A 19,576-nucleotide genomic window follows, 5' to 3' on the forward strand; every position below is an offset into this window, starting at 1 on the left:
ATGCTGGTCTCCTAAGGTAACAGGGAAAGGTGCTGAGGGTCTCACAGTGTGTTATACAGATTGTTCCTAATCTGCTTTTGGTTCCATTTCATACCACCTTACTCTCCCCAGATCTGGGTGTCCACCACCACTGCTCTTGTCCAAGCCACCATCTTTGCTCATCAGAATGCCCACAATCAACTCCCAACTGTTTGTTCTGTTTACCTACTGGCCTATGCAAACTTGGTTTTTTTTACATTTACATAAATTTAATGACATATAAATAATGCATACATAAAAGATAGTGTTTTTAATTTAAAAATCCACCAAACAATAAAAATATACATGTGTACTTAAAACATCAAAATTCAACAAAGGCCTAGAAGAACATACACAAAATCTATGATATATTTAACTTGCTAGAAAGAAAATAAGATAGGAAAAAAAGGACAAAATGGACTTCACTTCCTCTTTTATTAAAAAATATAAGAACTTGAAGTGAACATGTAAGTATGTTAAAATGTAAGTTCTCAATTGGACATTTCGATATTGTTTTCTGTAAATTCCTTTTTCCATTTTTTTCAAAATAAAAAGAAAAGAAACACAGAGAAGGGCAGATAAAGAGCAATAAAATAAAAGGGAAAGTACCCCTGAGCCAAAGATTTCTTTCAAAATTTAAATATATTCTAGGCATAAATAGCTGGTAAAATATTTTAATTTCATGAAAAAAGTCTTGCTCTATTTATGATTTTATTTGGAACAGTTCTATGTGCCTCCACACTGTACAAAATCATGAAAATGTAAATCATATCATGACAACCTGTTTAAATTCCTCCAATGGTTTCCCAACATGTTTAGAGTCAAATTCAAATTTGTTTACCATGACACACAAAGCCCTACCTGACCTGGCCTCTAACCACCTCTCCTACCTCCTCTGCTGGCATCCTAATCACCCAGGTCCCTGTGCTGTGCTTCCATCTGTCTGTCAATCACAAGTTCTTTCTCACAGGAAGCCCTTTGCCTTGGTCCCTCCTTTGCCTGGACAGCTTTTTCCCAAGAAGTGAACTTGGCTGGAACCATCTTGTCATGCAAGCCTTTCCATATATGTCTACCTCAGAGAGATTTCCCTTGACCAACTGATCTGAAGGGTCCCCCCCCAAACACTTTCCATATCACCCCATTGTAATTCTCTCCACAGCACTGACCACAATCTGATCTTCACTATGTGTTTCTGTACTGCTTTTTCTTTGTTGCATCTCCGTTATCCCCTATCGTCCCCCCAGAATATAAACTCTACAAGTGAAGAAGCCACATTACATCCCCAACTCCAGGTACTGTGTCTGGCACATAGAGGGTGTATTAGCTTTTTATTGTTGGGTAACAAGTGTCATCATTTTAGCAGCTTAAACCCACACCTATTTATTAGCTCACAGCCCTGCAAGTCAGGCATCCAGGCTCAAGGCGGATCGATTCTACAACCTAGTCAGGCCATTAGAAGCCGAAATCAAGGTATCAGCCAGGCTGAGTTCTTGAATGGAGGCAGTGGAGAAGAATCTGCTTCCAAGCTCATCCAGATTGTTGGCAAACTCCAGCTCCATGAGATTATAAGATTGTGGCCTCCATTTCCCTGCTATCAGCCAGGGGCTCCTCTTAGCAACTAGAGGCCACCCACATTTCCTCCCATGTGTCCCCCTCCATCTTTCAAGCCAGCAACAGCATTCCCAATCCTTCTTGTACTTTGAATATCTGACTTCCTCTTCTATAACAAGTTGGAAAACTCTTGTTTTCAAAGGATGTCATGTGATTCAGTCAGGCCCACCTGGATAATCTCCATATCTCAAGGTCAATTGACAAGTAATATGACCTACTCACAGGAACAAAATCTGTCATATTTCCAGTCCTAGGGATTATGTAGGGATTACACGTACACCAGCGGGAAGGGAATCTCGGGGCCCAGTTTAGAAATCAGCCTACCACTGAGGGCGCTCTACAAACATGTGTGGAATGACAACAAAAATGACTAACAAATGTGCTCATCTAAAAATCATACATAACCTCATAAATGTTAGCGTTAAAGGAAATTATGATTCATCAAGGGGGCCCTGTGACATCATGAAAAAGTTAAAGTGGTATGATTTGCCGTGGTTAAAAAACAGACCATCAAATCAAGATTATTGTTTCTTTAAGTTTTGGGGCTCAGAAAGATAAACTCTAGTTAGCTGACAAAGGGAGTTTTAAAAAGACAAAAACAAAAACAAATAAACAAAAACCATAAGGCTAACTGGTAAGACTTGGTTTTCATTTGACTCAGCAACTTAACTACCTCTTGACTTTGGGCCATTTATTTTAACATGCCCAGTTCAGGTATCTTCTTGCTAAAATGAGCAGTGATTTCACAGGTGGTTGTGATGTTTAAACTATCAGGTTCATGTACATTAGCTGTTTAGAATGACAATTCACAGATCTATTTCATGCAGATAAGGTTTTTCAGTGGTGTTGCAGGGTAATAGAGAGGGGTAGGGGGATGTTCTAGTGTCAGGGAATTACTCTGTCTGTCTGTCTATCTATCTATCTATCTATCTGAATCACTTTGTTGTACACCTGAAACTAACAATATTATAAATTTTGTAAATCACTATACTTCAATTAAAAATACTTCATTTAGATATTAACATCTCAGCACAGCAAAGGACCCCTATCATGAGGGACAACATCATGCAGTGGAAGTAAATTCCAGTCCTGATGCTTAAAAGCTCTGTGACCCTGGACAGGTTTACATAATCTCTCTGTGCCTCAGTGTTCTCATATGCAAAATGGAAATAATAATTCACCAGAGGGCTAACAAAGGGAGTGACCCGCCCGCCCACCGGGTAAGAGCTCAGCTCCTGACCCAGTGTTAGGAGGGGGTGCGATCTGATAGCCGACAGCCACTGGGAGCAGCATAGATGAGGGAACAAACAGAGCCTAAGCTGAGCTCTCATGTGTGGAGCCAACAGGAAGAGGAAGTGGCGATTACACCAAACAAAGTGAATGACTGTTCCTTGGAATTGACAAGCAGAAGGCATAATCCGAGGGAGGGCTGGGAGTCGGGGAAGGCGGCGAGTCAGGCCAGGGGTCACAGAGGTCAATCCATCTTGTCTAGATTTGTTAGTCGGGCTGAAGTATCCCAGAGGCTTTGGGCCAAGTGAGGATCTCGGGCAGCTTTAGGGGCAGGAGTTATCACACCGGAACTGCTAAAATGTTTTCCAGAAATGCCATCTAGCTCCTTTGCCAAGCTCAGGTAGAACACTGGGACTGCACCCTGTTTGCTGTTCTGCGGAGACACAGGGGTGGGGGAGGAGGAGGAGGAATAAAAGCCAGGCAGGCTGTAGCCTGAAGGGACACACTGAGCAGCAGACCCCCTGCCCCAACCCCTTCAGGCAGAGCCAGCTCCTCCCCACCCACCTTAAAGAAGAAGCTGAGGAGCCAGAAGATGAAACGATATAACCAAGAGAAATTCTTCATGATCTCCGTGTACACAACGCCGGGGTCCACGGAGTTCACAGTCACACCTGTGAGAGGGAGAAACAAGTTTAGTGCAAAGCGCAGTGAGAGGAGGAAAGGGTTAAACATGGCTCTAGGATGCCAAAACTTGTTTTAAAGCTAAGTTGATATTTCTTGGCTCTTCAAATGTCAGTCCTTACCTACCAAACCTATCCCTCGTCATTGCTGCCATACCAAATAATTCACAATTGCCTGAGCATGTCTTGCCTTTCTTCCTGCCACACATTTTTTCTAAGCCATTACCTCTGACTGGGATCCTCTTTTATTCCTCATGCACCAGGCAAAACCTGCTCACCCTATAAGCTCAATTCCAATGTCTCTCCCACCAGAAAGTCTTTTCCATTTTGGAAGTAAAGCTAAGGGCTTTCCAACCATGCTTTCACAGTTCTTTGTATATCCTTCCTTGAACATATCACATGGCTCTGATTTAAAAAAAAAAAAAACCATGACTATTTACTTGCAAGGCAGGGATGGGTGTATGTGCATAGATATAGATATGTATTTTATATGGGTGTGTTTGTGCTTGATGCATAGGAATCATTTAATTCATGTTTGTGAAGCTAAAAGAGAAGGGAGAGGGAAGGTGGAAAGTAGTAAGTTTTATAGTCAGATATTTTTAATGCTACTGAAACACAGAAAAGGGAAAAAACATTACTATATTTGGTCTAGAAAGGATGGGGAACAGAAAGATTCGCTAAGTAAATAGCATTTGCTTTCTCTGGAATGAACAAACAATTTCTTTTTTTGGTATCTACAAAGATGTAAAAGCACAAATACCCTGTTGAATCTCTTTGTTCATATTTCACTCTCATTTTTTTCTCTTTTTCCAAGTAACTTCTGCTCTAAATGAGATGGAATTTCTTTATACTTAAAGCACAAACTTAATGTGTCTCTTCCTCAGGGAAGGAGTGAAGGAAGTTCTCATTAACCTTCTGATTGGTGTCACCCAGAGTGTCACACTCTCCACTTCTAGAAAGTGCCAAAGAGAGTTGGTCAGATGTCACAATGTTAAAAGAGATGATTTTTGAGATCCTCCTCAGTCATGTCTCCACATATTTCCCATAAATTTTGGAATAGTTTATGTCCATCATCAAACTAAAGAAACAAAACATGCTTGAAGCCGAATATAAATGTAAATTCAAACAATCATTGCTAAAGGACTCATATCTTTGTTTTATCGATGGTATTAAAAGACAGTCTTTTTACTTATTGTTTTGAAATAAAATGTACTCTTTGTAGAAAAGGAACTTGGCAGAGTAATTAGATGAAGGAATATAAAGGTTTACCTCTCAATGTGGAAATACATATTTTAAATACCTCAACATATAATTATATATAATACCCCAATATATAATATATTTGCCATTCTAGTGAATGATAGCCTTTGATAGTAAACTCAAGGTTCTTGCCATTTCTAAAGGTTTTTTTTAAATTTTTCTTCAACATATTACTTTTTAAAGCCAAGATTAGTATTTATTTTCAAGAAAATCATTTCTGCTACTAATTAATTAGCTGCTATAGAAGAAAAAGTGTTTTACTGAGTATTGATGCAGGAAAATTAGGCTTTTGGGGGCTGGAGTTTCTGATTAGGCTGCTCTCCTTCAGTGTATTTAATGCAGATACCCACCAATTGCTCAGCAACCTTTCCACGGTCAACATCATAAGCGTCTTTCCTGCAGAAGGTCAGTCCTTTCTTACCTGCCCACCACTCCCTTACACCCACCTGGTAATAATGAGCCCAGTTCTTCCAAATCATATATAATAATCACATGGGATCAGATGTCAACTTATGATAAATGCCTCAAGAAGGAGCAATCAATGATCTTACCACAAGCTTCACACTCCTCCCCAAAATACACATTTCTCAAACTGCTCCTATTATTTCTTTTGAGGAGAAGAAAACTTTACAATTAACTAATTCAAACTATAAAGTAAACATTCTAATATGCATATTCTTTCAACCAGAAAGGTATTTGTCTTATTTGTCAAGAGAACAGTCTTGAGAGGGGAGTGCCTAATCCCAAACAGCGTCTTTTTAGTAACATCTGGGCACACAGAGAGAAGACTGCAGGGGTAAGTGAGGATAGCTCCTTGGTTCCTTTAAAATCTTATCAATATATATAAAACTAGCATTATGTATAATTTATACTTTAGGCATTAAAAAAGGAAGAACACTTAAAATTACTAAAAAATGATGCACCCACTGCCCTCCCCCAAACTAGAAGCCCTTATAGAAGGAAATAGAGGATAAACATGAATACATTGAGAGAGTCAGGGTAAGCGGGCCTTAGGGATATGATGCGTAGGTCAGGATAAAGCCTTCTCTTATTTTTCCTTTCAACCATGATATGTATAAAGGATAACCTTACCAGTTCTTTTCCGTTACTTCTTTCCCGTCTCCTTACAATATCAAATATTGTAATTATAAAATATTTTTTGGAGAGAAAAGGGTGTTGGAGAATGGAAGAAAAGGGAAATGCTGCCCTCATTTGAGAAAACACAAGTGAAGGAGTAATTTATGTATTCTTAGATGTTCCTTCCTCTCTTTTCCTTACTTCTGTTCTAGTACATGCAATACAAATTACAGTTATATTATGATCATGTTTTTACATTGTTTAAATATATCTAGACAGGTACAATTTCTTTCTTGTATTTAAAATGCATTTAATACTCAACAAATATTAATTAAACATAAAATAAAATGTTTATATTTTTGAGAAATAAAAGATTAGTACATTCATTCTTCCCTCTTATTAAACATCCAAAGGAAATTGAGAGATACACATGTTTAAGATATGATTTCTACTTTCAAAAAGTCACTAATACATATCATTTATAGAGATAGCAAAGCTCTGAAAGTGAAGGAGTTCCTCATATTACACTTTGAAATAAAAGTTATATAGTATCACTTTTTCCTAACAACATCTCTAAATCTTCTGTAAGAACGGGCAGCTATGACACAGGATTTTGTGTGGAAGGAAATGAAACAAACGTGTGTTCAGTTGCAATGCATTTGTTTAGAGGAGACCCATAGTGATGTATGCTTCTACTTTAACTAAGAGGTAAGAGCTGCTACCAGAAGGAGGTCTCACAGTGCAGGATTCTAGGAGATGGTTTTAGAGATGTGTGGAGGGACAGCCTATCCCTTTCTCTTATTCTTATGAGAAGTGACAAGGATGCCTAAATATATATTCTTGTGAGTGGTGTGTGTGTTTGTGGTTGGGCACATTAAAATACAAAATGACACCTAGCACCCACCACCGTACATTGTTGAGACTTCCAAAAATGTATGAAATGGAGTGATAAGATGCCGAAGCTCTGTTTTGCAACTTCATTTTAATCAACTAGGTGAAGCAAGAACTGGCTCTTTAAGAGAGGGAGAATATCTGCAACACTCTTAAACCCTGTACTTACACATTTTTCCCCTTGGCATGAGCTTACTGTGTTTTCAGCAGTAAGAAATGAAATGTCTATTCTCTCACATTCTGTGACAAATTGTGAAGATATTTCATGTAACATTCATAGATTTTTACTATATAATATATATGTCATAACACATATATAACATATGTGTGTATCATATGTAATATATATAAATATATGTATAGTTTTGTCATGGTTGATCAACAGTACACTCCATATGCTTTCTAAAACTTGGTATTTTCTATATGTCATTTAGATAAAGGTATTTTTGGTTGTTTGACATGTGGGTTTAATCAAAATTTCAAACAATTCAGATTATGAGTTTTTTCCTGCATATAAACATCTTAACATTAAAACATATTTTGTTAAATGTTTGCTTTATAATCATTTATTTACTCATAGTAAGTGCAGATTTAGTAGAAATATCACTAAATCTTGCTATCATCAGTTTCAGCTTAGATTGCAAGTATTTATTCACTCACTTTGCATATGAAATCATTAAGGTCACTTTAATCTGATCAGCAATAACAAATCTACCTGCAAAGATTAAATTTGGTGTCCCTATTTAATGCTTAGAAATTTAAGTAGAAATATGTAATATAAATATGTCAATATGCCAATCAAATCAGAAAGACAATTTAAATTCTTAGTTCTATTTTTAAATTGATATGGGCCTAATTTATTTAATTAATTCATGACCATAGAAAATCTGCTATTTGAATTACTGACTTTTTAAACTCTACCAAGATTAACTTATTTCACATTTTAATACCTCAGAAATCTGGATTTGGGTGACAGCATTTTTGCCTTGTCATGTCATTGTTTAATGGTAGAATGTTTTTTATCTTAGAGGTGCATTTTATGATTAAGAGTGTCTTATATTTATTTAATTAGATATTTAAAGACCACAATTTTATGTAGTTTCAACATAAATGCAGCATTTTAATTTAAAATAAAAACTTTGTAAGACCAGTCTAGACATACTCTTTAAAACTAAATTACACACTAATTTTTTTCAGGATTTGTCCATTTACTCTAATCAGAGAGACGATTTTATTTTAGGTAACAACTAATTATATTTTTCTACAATTTAAGGGCTACTTTCTATTTTAGTTTATTCATCTCTTGTATAAGTTGGGTATTCATAGTATACACACATCCACCAAATTATACTATTAAATACTAAGCTGTACAGATTTAGGATACTGGTATTTATACTGTTTAAAATGCAAAATACTTATTTCCCAACTATAATACACTAGCTGAAAATTGTAGCATGTAACAAAGCAGAGGCTTTGTTTCTCTTCAACCCCTCATAATTTAAGTAGTTTTCAAGAGTCCTCACTTGTTGACACTTTCCTCTAAGTTTGATGTAATATTAAATAAAAGAAGAAATACGACATAAAAATTTTATTACATAATGCTAAAATGTATACATAGGCTAATATCTAAATGACTCAAATAGAATTGATGCATTAGTTGTATTTAGATTTCATTTTGATGTTGTTTTGTATATTTTTGCACGTCTCATGTTCAATATGTTACATCTTTCTTTGTTATATAATATCACAGAATTATTCACATAGAATTATTTTGTTAATTAAACTTTACCGAATGTTTTATTTAAAATACTAAAATTAATGGAACATATATATATTCCTTATACAAAATAACATGCCAAACATAAATATCTAAAGGCTACTTCTATGAATACGCAATTATCTTTAACATGTATAGCTGTATGCATTTTGGGCCATCCACTCGTATCTCTAGTAGCATATTCTGTTCTTCACTTCTGTGATGAGTTAGACAATTACAGAGCAATATAGCATAATTAAAAAAACTATGACTAAAATTTTAATGAAAATGAAATTCAAATTCAATATTTATGTGAATTTTTATTTGGTACACTTTTATAAACGGCTTTACATGAATGATGTTTAGTATCTTCAGATACATTGTTGAAATAAAAAAGCCTTCAAAAACATAATTTTTATTATGATGCATAATAAAATCCAAACCTAATATTATAGAACTACTGTTACATAAATTTACTAATTTATATGTATAATATATGTCATTTCCATTATCATAATTCCAAAGATGACATATGGTTATGATTTATAGAAGCATGTCCTTATATAGAAATCATTTCATTTTTGTTATATTGCAAAATGTTTTGTTAAAAAATAATAGTAAAATTATGTTTTAGACATGTGTTTGTATTGTAAACATCTAATTTAAAAATACATCTCCAGCAATTTAATGACAGGGTGATCTAATTGTGATGAACTACATCTCGTGTACATGATTTGATTTCCAGTGAAGAATGGATTTTCTGGATGTACATTTTCTTCCTAAATTTGGGTTGTATGTCTTTTAACATATGCATGTAATATTGTGTAGCATACTTAAAATATTTTAAAAGAAAGTAAGCTCTTATAGTTAGTTTAATATTGGATTAGCTATATTATATTTTTAACATTGAATTGTTGCTATATATATAAGGCTTTATCCAACATGGGCAATTACCTCATAAAACAGTTATGTATGCAAAAATGATTGTTTTGAAGCTGTTAAATGGTGAATTTTGACAATTTAAAAACCTGTGTTTCAGACACTGCCAATTTTAAGTGGTACCAAAATTAGTATTCTGAATTGGTCTACATTTTAAGTAAAATGGTTATGCAATATGTAACTGTATAGTGATAGATGACTGTATTGCCTTTTAAAGGAAATCAATGTTATTGTTTATAGTTCCACTATATATATCTACCTAAATTTAGATGCACTTCTGCCTCCTGCCATTATGGGTATAACAACTCTTTACAGAAATTTGAACATTTTAAGTAAAATCCATATCACATTAACACTGTAAACTATCATGCTTTGGGAATGTTGGCAAATGTCTTCAAGTATCTCTTATGCAAATAAATCTTCAGATTCCACACTTTTTCAAAGTGATGTTTTTGAAAGTTCAAAACAAAACCATCAGTTTTTCTTTGGTTTGGAATTATTCTTCACTTCATTATACTGTTTAAAATATTTACCATGGTAAAAATTATAATCATGTTTTATTTGTGAAATGTATTTTATTATTGTTAATATTATATTAGAGCTATTATTAAGTTCATTCATCCATTTAGTTTTTCTTTTGAGGAATATTTCTTGAGCATCTACTATGCACCAGTTCTAGATACTAGAGGTTCATCGATGAATGGAATTTATAAAACTCTCTCTGCCTTCGGGGGGCTTGCATTGTAAAATGGGGAGGAAAAATATGTGCACAACATATAAGTAAGACAAAGACTGTTTAGAAAAATACCTGGTTGAAATATATAGCTAGACTATGGTTATTGAATCAATGGGCTTTTTCAATGCTTTACTCAAAAATTACACCCTGCTCTGCATTTAGGTAAGAGAATAGTACTGAATCATCACTACCATTGGCCAAAAGTACAACACTATTATTGAAAGTTTTAAGATTGGAATTGCTGGCAAATCCTTTATCTAAATGCTACCAAAGACCAATTCTAATTCACAAATTTGGTCAGGGGCCCCTCTGGAGTCTTCAAGAAAATGGGTATTTGGAATTGTTCTGCAAATCTTGATTAGTTATAGAAGGAACCTAGATACAGTCCCAAGAATTAGCACAGGATTATTGACCCAAATACAGGAGATTATTTAAGATTAATTGTAATGAACTTTGCTGATGGAATGTAATAAATAGCTATTCAGTTTACTTCCTTGTTAAAGGTAGAAACACTGAGATTTGAGACTGATTATACATTTCATTATTTTTCATACTTTTAGATTGCTTTTAGTAACATATGTCTATAGTTAAATGGCTTCCTTCTTTAAATTAAACCTGAAAGCCCAGAAAGTATGATAAAGTTAGTTCTAAAGTATTAGTTTTTCATCATATCACATCTTCTTTTCAAACATGAGAGGTGCAATTAAATTCCTCAGGAGAATAATATGGGCCAGGTAACTTTTTATAGTATGGAGCATGAGGACATCAAAATATCTGATTTACCATGAGATCAATTACTGAATGTTAATATAAATGTAGTTATTGCTTAATCATGTGATTTAAAAAGCCTTTACCAAATATTACCTTAGTAAATATTACTGACCAATTTGCATGATAAACATGAATTTAGTAGGTTTTAATCTTCACAAAATAGCTTGGATAAATATTCAATGGCAACTTTTTTCAGATTAATGCTTTAAAATATATTAAAAGTCTTTAAAATAATCTGATAATTGTCATACTTCATTACCCATGGCTGCCTCAAAATATAATCATTTAATTCTTTTGAATTTCTAAATCAAATTAAAACAAGATATGACAATCCAGGCAGGAAGAATTGTTAACAGCCACGTGCTCTTTTTCTTGCTTGTGAATCAGGGGTCCCAGGTTTGACTTCCTTTTTGAGTTTAAAGTAGAAACCATAATTACTAGTCCTACTAATCATCTGCCTATAGCAAAAAAAAAAAAAAAGGAAAAGAAAAAAGGCAAAGCATGATCAAACCACATTATATGATACAGCTATTTTTTCTCTTGTAAAGTGGTTAAAATATTCCTATGTATTTTTGTCTAAAATATCTAATTATTCATTGTGGACAGAATTTTGAAATTCAGTGCATTGAGAAGACAAGTGTATGCAATATGTACCACTCACGGGCTTTAAAAGGTGCTCAGAAGTTTTCTAACCGGGGCCTGACTGTTATTCCTAATTAGTAGCTGTTCCTCCAAAATTCAATGCCTTTTTTTCTCATTAAGCATTTTAGCTATCAGGATTCCTCTAAATATGTCTTCATTCAGTTTTATGCTTTTATTATAAAGTTCCTTTTTTTTTATTATGTAAGAATTATATACTACCAAGGACAATCTTTGAAAAAGTTTAAGTGAAAGGAAAAATAAAACTTTAATTTCACAACTTTAAAACAATTTTTAAATTATAGTGAAATTTTAATAAAGTTAAGAATGTGGAGAATTACTGTAACATGAGATATTTGGAAAATCTGAACCATCTTTGACGCTAGTTTTGTATGAATAAAAGTTCTATGCTATAGTTAATTTTCAATCATTTCTAAATAAAATGATTTTAACATTTTAATTAGTTGAAAATTGGTTAATCTCAAGATTTACTTAAAGCTCTGAAAAATACTACTCAATTTTCAAAGCAACCTACTAAATTCTAAAGTATATGTAGCACAAGACATTGAGTGTTTTATCATGGCTGGCTACTTTCTGGCAAATGAGGTTAAGACAGACTTTACATAGAGTAGTTATTTCAGAGTTTCATTTTTTATATCATTTTATTTTCATTTTGGCTTTTATTTTAAATTCTCCTTTCTTCACTTGTTGTCTAAATATAGAAAATTTTGATATTTCCCCAGAAATTATGAAGCACTATAACAAGACTATTCAAAGCATACTTTTGAGAAAAGTGTGGTTACATAGTTACACATTCTGTCAAAACTTGTCACTTGCCAGGCGTTCGTTGCTAAAAACTATCTATAGATAAATAATGAAGATTGATTCAAGGCCATATAAATGGCTTACTATTTCACTTTTTCTTTCTAATGTGTTTCTTTTTTTCCCCCTGAAATCCACTTTTATTCATGTAAAAAAAAAATCCCCAAAGGATAGAGAAAGAATGTGACCCCTATTTCCCAGAGCTCGCGGTCCCCACCCGGTGCTCCCCGGAGAAGTGAGGGTGATGATGCCCACTCTGGGGTGTGGGTGTCATGGGGGCGAGGCTCTTCCGGCCCAGAGTGACCCACCAGGCACCTTCCTTAGAAGTGAGGGCAGGAAGGAGGGGCGGGGGACTAACAGGGCCCTAGGAGGGTGAAGGGAAGGAGTTAATGTGGGGTGCTCACCCCAGTTTAAAAAAATAAAATTTCTAAAGATAAAAAGTTAAAAAAAAAAAGCATCAGTGTCTGGGCCTCCTGCCCTCCTCCCAGCGCCCACCCTGGCCCTGTGGCCATAGAGTTCACATCCAGTTCAGAGATTCATATTCTTCTCTTGGCTCTCCAAGTCAGCACCAGACAGGTGCCGCTGCTCCCGGGCACGTGACTATTGCTGGCACAGGCCACCAGATGCGTGTCCCCTAGTCTCTCAGGTGTCTTGCCCAGCAGATCCCCTGGGGCAGACTTGCCCACTGCTCCTGACATATCTGGGCCAGCAGGGCCAGCAGCTGGGGCTCCTCTTCCACCAGCTGTTGTAGGCCCTGCTGCTGCCCTGCCCAAGGCATTCGTGCCGCTGCTTCTGGGCCGCCTCCAGCCGACGGATCGAGTTGACTGACTCAGTGATGTGCCGCCGGTTAATCTCTGTCAGTTCCGCCTCCTTCTTATTTTTCTCTCTTGTCTTGGCCTCTGAGATACTGTTGTGGTGCTTCCCATCCAGGATCTTCTGCAGTTCCTTCTTCTCCCTGTTGTTCACCTCCTTCAGTCTCTTGAGCTGAGTCATGTGAGCATCCATGACGACCTCTCTGAGCCGCTGCTGAGTCTGTCTCAGATGCTCCAGTCTCCGCTCGGCATCTAGGTCCACCTGGGCTTCAGCTCCAGCAGACACTGCACCTGTTTCTTCTGAAACTCTTGATACAGCTTCACCTCTTCGTCCTCCCCGCCTAGGACACCTGGCCGGTGCCGGCACCTGCCCTCAGCCGGAGCTTGGGCCAGGCCATCGAACAATCGCTGAGTGAGGGTGCCCGCCTTCCGCTGATGCTGCTTGCACAGCTCCCACAGGTCTCTCTCCTGCCGTCTCCAGAGCTTCACCAGGGCTTTATGGCCTCGGAGCTCAACCCATGGGACCAGGGCCACCTCTGAGAGGATGCTGGCAATGAGGTCGTGGCGCTGACGTGGGCTGCTGATGGAGGCACTGGTGGGGGAGGTGGCAGGGCCTGAGGGCCAGCGGAGGGAGACATCCAGGGGGCTGGGTGTAAGATTTGGGGTCAGCTGGGGCCCCAGCTGCTGAGACTGGGTCTCTTGGCATGTCTCTGGGCCAGCCTGAGCCTCACTCTCCCCAGTGAGGACGGCCAGCTGCTTGGCTCTGGTCCACCAGGCCAACATGCTTGATGGGGTTGATGAGGGCCTCTGCGACGTCCTGGTGGTCATCAGGGATGAGTGGATGCCTCGGTGTAGATGTGCAGGGCTGGCAGGCAAAGCGACTGGTTGGCCTCGTTCTGCAGGCAGATTTAGTGGTACCCTGAGCGGACGGCAGAGATGGGCAGGATCCGGTGCCCCAGGAACCTGCCGCCCTTCTCAAAGGCCGCGATGCGCAGCGAAGCCAGCGTGGGCAGCACCGCCTTGGGGAAGTCGAAGGGCTCCTCCTCCCACACTGGGTTGAACGAGTTCCCCTGAGAGGTCCGCGTAGGGTACTTGGGCCGCCTGTCAATAGGGAGGCCAAACATACCCACCTCCATGTAGATGCCCACCTTCCTGTCGGACAGAAACTGATCCGAGATCACCTTGACCCGTAAGGCATTGGCCACGATGCCATCCACGATGACCTCGGTGAAGGGGTCACAGGACTTGTCCGGCCGCTGCACGAACTCGAGTTTGAGCAGGTAGCCACTGCACCCCCTGTACTCGAACACGCCCGCAAGAAGTTGCATCACTACATCCACGGTCTGAAAGTTGAGTGCAATAAGCTGACAGCCCACGTTCCAGAAGAGCTGAGGCAAATAGTTGGACAAGTCCACGCGGGTGCCCTTGAGGTAGATGCGACGCTAATGTGTTTCTGATGGTATGTTTTTGTGTAATATCTATTCATAGTTGGTTGATACAAACCAACTATCAGATCTGGTTGCTTCACATTTTAGTGGCTTGTTTATGGTTTGCCTCTTCATGTTGATTATCCTTAAGGTAATAGAAGGGAATATAGTTTATTAAACTTATCAGAAATAAAAACAAAATTTAAAAGAAAAAGTTAGCATGTAGTGCTACTGTGTCCCACAGGTTCTTCTACAATGACCCACACAACCTCCACTGGTGAGTCAGAGGAGCACAACAGGACTGCCACTGGTGTTACTGCTGTTGCCAGCACATCTGCAGATGTTACTGTATCCAGTGGTACAGCTGTCACCATCCATAGAATTTCCGAGGAACAGCGAGCGCAAGTTACGAATCTCAGAAATTCAGGTCTGGACCCCCACATATCAAAGGATGGACCCTCTCCTCATCAAGCAGATACACAAAGTACAAGGAGAAGACCAAGAAATGCTGAACAGATAGGAAGAACTAAAGAGCTTACAGCTGTAACTCATAGACTTATTGGATGTTATTTTACTTGTGCCCATTTAGTTACAGCCAAAGCTATATTTTGTTAATGATTCTAATTAGAGAATGAGCTGAAACAAAGCCAAGGTGTAGGAAGCAAAAGAAAAAGTTAAAAGTAGCTGAAAATTATAGACAGTAACAGCAAGAACCTAAATAATTTGAAAGCACAAAAATTAGAATAAAACAAATCAAAGTGCAATACAAATGTTAGAGGGAAGAGGGGGTAAAAATAGAAAGAAAATAATGCATAAAGGATAGTAAAAATAAGTACTAAGAACCTATTGCTTATTACATACCAGTTATGATATTGAGATAACATAAAAATCAAATAGCCATTTTCTATTAATAAGTGCACATATTTACCCACTGATGATTTATCTTATGTAGTAATTTTCAGAATTTGCATGAATTTTTTATGTCACACAAATGCTAATTAATTATTGAGAAAATAGATAATTTGATTGGAAAAAAAAATGGAAACATTATGTCTGGTGAATATCTTATATAGCTTACTGTACTATTTCTGAAATACCTATTGCCTGACCAATGATTTAAATGAGAATAGATTTCTCATTTTGAAAAGGTGACAGGTATTCATTAATATTATGGCTCTAAATTTAATTATTCCTTAACTTCCCACTTTAATTTTTAGAGATTAAAATACCACAGAGCCAAATCATATATTGGTAATTTTCTAGTCATTAATAAAAAGCTAAAGTTAGGAAGTGTGGCAAGCATACTTTTTTCTGTTTCTTGGTAGCAAGTTTCCATGAATAATTTAGGAAAAAAATTCAATGTAGTTTCAAAAAGTAAAGAGATGTTATTTGTATCAATATATACATCAGTGAAAATATTAATTCTTTGAACCTATTTCAAGTACAAAATATCTACTCCAACTCCACTTCCAATTAGTAATAATATATTCTCCATAATGGCTATGGTTTATGTAATATGTTTAGGCATGGTTTATATAGAGCATCATATAAGTAATGGAAAACCATTCAATGCTTAGTACACACTAGGGAGAAAAATCAAGGCATCTTCACATAAGTTGACTGAAAATCATATGTAAATATCTCAGAAGGTTATTTTCATCAGAATTCATACTGAAAGTACTTGCTTCAATGCTCTTTAGTAAGAAGCATTCTAAAATGAATTCTTAGCATGCAGTATGCTCCTTAAAAGGGTTAAATTGATACCACCCTGCCTCTCTATTCATTCTCCTACCATGAATATTTCCATTTACCTGGCTATAGGGACATTATAAAATTTATGATTTCCTTAATCATGTAGACAGATCTTCTTATTACCAGAAAATAAAAATGTGTAAATATTATGAAAATATTGATTAAGAAACAAGCTCTTCCATTTAGTGTTTTCACTCTAGACAATTGCATGAACTAACATCGACAAACATCCCTATATTCATTTTATTACCCACTGAATAAAAGTTGGGTAATTTGGAGACATAAGTTATTATTTATCAACTAATAATACAAATTCTGCTTTAGCCAAAGTTTGCCATCAAGTGATGTGAGAAACTCCGGGGCTACAAATCAGTGTTTCATAAAATTTAGATTGAAAAGAGAATAAGTAGTTGTCAATTATTAGATTAAAATGATTTGAAAATTACTCAGTCTAAAATTTTGAATTATAGTCAACTAAATTTCAATTAAGCATCAAGTTTATATCCTAGGTAAATTCCAAATCAGTGCTCAAATTTTTCAGTTGTTGTCATAATCTCCCAATGCTGTTTGATACCATTTAGAGCATTTAGACTTGTTTCACCCATATTTTTCTAAAATAGTGTTTCCGAATATGACACTAATTCAATGGTGCCCATCTAACTTGGAAAAATTATTTTTCAATTATTGATATTTAAATTATGTGTATGGAAGACATTTTAAATGTTATACTCATTATTCAGTGAATTACATTATTATACTTTTATCAAATTTTTATTTTAATTAAGTTTGGTCCTTGTGACTCTTCTTCAATAACCTACTACTATTTCAGTGATTTCAGTTGGCTTGTTACCTGTATTTGACACTCAGTGTATTAACATTTTGGGCCAAAAAAAAAAGTCAGCATTATAAGTAAAGGAAACCTATTATCCTATATCGATTAGGCTTAAAAAATACTCAATGTACAGCTGTATTTTCATACGTAAAACAATTTTTAAAGACTTGACTCTTAACATGACCAAATTTCTAAATTGGGATTGGCTGACATGAAAACAGTATTTATTTTAAAAATTATTTCATTTCAACCAACATGCCTTAAATGTCTACTCAGTGCCAGGCTCTGTTCTGTGAGAAATAAAGATAAATAATACAATACTCCGTCTTTAAGAAATTGAGATAGAGTGGAAGAGATAGAGAAATCCACGCTAGTGGGACAAGGATGATTTTATAAAGCTCATGGCTGATCAGAGTACTAAAGGAGTTACAGGATGCATATAGGCAGTGAATTATTTGACATTTTAAATGAGTCAGTAAAGATAAGATAATATAAAATTAATTTGCTTAATTTTTCTAGATATTTTAGAGAAAAATAATTCTTGTTCCTCTTTTCCATTCTCCACAATGTAGTCAGAATTAGCTTTTAAAAATGAAAATCTGATCGTATCACTCTACTGCCTTAAAGCTTCCAGTGGTTTCCTAGTGACGTTGGGGATAAAACCAAGACTTGGTGGTAACCTGTGGGAACCGCCATGATCTGGCTTTTTGCCCTTATCTCCAAATTCATCTCATAAGACTCTCACAATCATGCTGTCTTTTTGGCCAAACAAAATTGCTTTTAGTTTGTTCAGCACACCATGTTCTTTTCCACCTCAAGCCACTCCCATAAGCTATTCCTTCTTCCTTTCAACCAGATCATTCTAATCCTCTTTTCAAGTTTAGCTTAAATTGTCACCTCCTAGAAGTTTAGGTTTTCCTGTTACAACTCATCATTTTAAGCTCTTTGAGGAAAGGAATGGATGGGTCTTGTTCATGCTACATTCCCAGTGTCTAGAGCAGCTCCTGACCCATGGACATGTTTAGATAATATTTAATAAACTAATGAATATTTATAATGTCACTAGCTAGATATTTACTTAAGTTACTTAAAATCTTAAAATTCTCCAATGTAATCAAATATCTACATTATTTCAGTATTAAGGATAACTACTTCAATTTGTCACAGTTATAAAAAGAGCAGTGTTTTTAATCCGTTTGAAAGGCAACAGTATTCTCATTTTATTATATTACTGATTTTATTATATTACCACTTCAAAATGTACAAAATAGAACTAGATATGAAGGCCTTGCTTGTGGTCTTCTTACATTTATACAATCGAAGGAAATTCATAAACACAAGAAAACTAAAGCTGTAAAAATAAATTTCGTATGAATAAATACTGATGTAATACAATGGATGCTATTTTATTGAAATTAATTACCAGCTAAAGCATATATTTGATGGAGATGATGACAGCATAGGTCCTTTGATGTCTTAAAGTGCATACTGTTTTGCACTGTGATAATTTAGTATTTTTCATCATTTTTCTCTATTCACTATGCAGTTAAACTTTCATTTTTATTGTGTCTTTTGATCACTAATTCCTAATTTGTCTAATCTCAATAACTTGAGGCAATTAAAGTACTTACAGTTTACCCTAATATCACTATGAGCACAAAGAAAGTATAGACACTGAAATTGCACATAGTATTTGTTACTTGGTACTTGTGATGTGTGGACTCAAATCTGTATATTAATTTATGATAAATTAAATCTTAAATCACCATAATTAGTTTTTATAAATAATAGTTGTGCAATTAATGAATAATTTGGAAAAAACTTGGGATATTCATCAAGGATATATTCAATTCACTATAGAGTGCCAGTCCAATTAGTTTTCCTATAGTACTATAGTTAAAACATCAGTAATTCAAGCTGTCTTCTTAAAATATTTTTTTTCAGTTTCTGCTTATTTGCAGTAAAAGAAAACCCTTTCCAGTTTTCTCCATTGTCTCTGACATCAAAGTGAAAAGAAGTAAAAGAGAAAAATACTAATAAATTATGTTAACATAGATCTACTTTTTTTTAAAGTCTACTTTGTTTAATGTTGTACAAAAAAAGTGTGAGTAAAACCAAAAGTAAATCAAACATTATCACGTTTGTTTATACCACAATCTCGTTTTCCATATTAACTTTACTATTCAACCAACAGAAAGTAGGTGGCAATTTAGGGACTGGGAAAGAGATAAAACCAAAAAAAACTTTTCTAGCATGTTTATTCTACACTGTGTATAGCTGTGCTCACAGAGATGGCTTCTCTTACCTCTCTGCTGTGAGGAAT

The 19,576-nt window shown here is 35.9% G+C and overlaps 1 pseudogene; it reads right to left on the bottom strand.

Annotated features, from left to right (window-relative positions):
• Nucleotides 1-12,958: 12,958 nt before the first annotated feature.
• Nucleotides 12,959-15,043, bottom strand: LOC102538331 (1-phosphatidylinositol 4,5-bisphosphate phosphodiesterase beta-3 pseudogene; annotated as a pseudogene).
• Nucleotides 15,044-19,576: the final 4,533 nt, after the last annotated feature.

Source organism: Vicugna pacos, unplaced genomic scaffold, assembly GCF_048564905.1.
Source record: "Vicugna pacos unplaced genomic scaffold, VicPac4 scaffold_202, whole genome shotgun sequence".
NCBI classification, from domain to species: Eukaryota; Metazoa; Chordata; class Mammalia; order Artiodactyla; family Camelidae; genus Vicugna; species Vicugna pacos.